This window comes from Tachyglossus aculeatus, chromosome 1 (assembly GCF_015852505.1).
Source record: "Tachyglossus aculeatus isolate mTacAcu1 chromosome 1, mTacAcu1.pri, whole genome shotgun sequence".
NCBI lineage: Eukaryota > Metazoa > Chordata > Mammalia > Monotremata > Tachyglossidae > Tachyglossus > Tachyglossus aculeatus.
Genome location: NC_052066.1, coordinates 144,118,801 through 144,120,331, shown reverse-complemented (window position 1 = coordinate 144,120,331; position 1,531 = coordinate 144,118,801). Strand labels below are relative to the sequence as shown.

Genomic DNA, 1,531 nt, shown 5'->3' with positions numbered 1-1,531 from the left:
CAAAACATATTAACAAAATAAAATAAATAGAATAGTAAATATGTACAAGTAAAATAGAGTAATAAATCTGCACAAACATATATACAGGTGCTGTGGGGAGGGGAAGGAGGTAGGGCGGGGGGGATGGGGAGGGGGAGAGGAAGGAGGGGGCTCAGTCTGGGAAGGCCTCCTGGAGGAGGTGAGCTCTCAGTAGGGCTTTGAAGGGAGGGAGGGAGGGCTTTGAAGAGAGGAAGGGAGGAAGATATGAGCAATGGTCATCGGCAGAGTCATTGATTAGGTACAGTTAGAGGTTATTTTAGAGGGAGCCAAGAATAGGAGCTGGGGAATAGTGAGAGAAGAGAGTGGAAAAGTCAGAAAGCCAGGTAGTTTGATTCTCACCTAACCCCCCAACCCCACAGCACATATGTACTTCTCATACCCTGCTGCTTCCGCTATCTCTAATTTATTTTAGTGTCTGGCTCCCTCTGTAGACTGTAAACTCCTCGAGGACACGATCATGTCTACCGACTGTTGAATTGTATTCTCTCAAGTGCTTAGTACAGTGCTCTGCACACAGTAAGTGCTCAATAAATACCATTTATTGAGTGACTGAAAGCACTCTCCTGACTACACCATGTGCCCACTTAAACCCGCCTCAGGCTAATATAATGAGCCCATGAAGAATTGGCTAAATTCCTCACAGGGTCAGTTCCCTGCTCTTTACCAAAGTCCTCCCCCTGTGTCCATTCTTGCTTCTCAAAAGTAGAAATCGAGATTGCTTTCCTTTCTCTCCCAGTGCCCAGCCCAGCCCCCAGCCCAAGGGGGCTCCCCTCCCCACCCCAAGCTCATTCCTAGGGTCAGCCGCTGACCCAAGAGTGGAACGAGTATGGCCCTGGGAGTGAGAAGAACCTGGGTTCTAAATCTGGCTTGGCCAATTGCTTGCTGTGTGACCTCAGGCTCACACTTCTCTGTGCTTCAGTTTCCTAAACTGTAAAATGGGAATACCTGTTCTTCCTCCTCCCTAAACTGTGAGCCCAATGCAAACCAGGGACTATGTCTGTCCTAATTCCCCCTCCCAGGGTCACACCTGGAGAGTTTCCAGTACTCTACCAGTCTCAACTATGGGAGGGAGAGTCAAGCAGATGCATACCCATTCCATTCCTAGCTTGGACAGTGGCTAGCGAGTGGAAGGCAGCAATCTGCTACAAACTCACGTGTGCAGGGCAGCAGCAGCATGGGAGAGAGTGGAGGGCGGAGACTCACGTTAACTGTGCGGAAGGAGGCAATGGTGAACAACTTCTGTATTTTTACCAAGAAAACTCTATGGATACAAAACCAAAACGATTGCAGATGGAGGTGGGGCGTTCTGGGAGAGATGTGTCCATGGCGTTGCTATGCGTTCTGAGATGACTCCACAGCATAAAACCAGACCTACCTACCCCAGTGCTTAGAAGTGATTGGCACATAGTAACAGCTTAGCAAATACCATTAAAAAATGATAATAACTGTGATATTTGTTAAGCTTGTACTATGTTCCAGGCACTTTACTAAA

The 1,531-nt window shown here is 47.9% G+C and overlaps 1 non-coding gene across 1 annotated transcript; it reads left to right on the top strand.

The window, feature by feature from the left end:
• Positions 1-1,048: 1,048 nt before the first annotated feature.
• LOC119937011 lies at positions 1,049-1,189 on the top strand. Its single transcript, XR_005453903.1, has one exon. It is a non-coding gene; the product is annotated as a small nucleolar RNA SNORA7 (small nucleolar RNA).
• Positions 1,190-1,531: the final 342 nt, after the last annotated feature.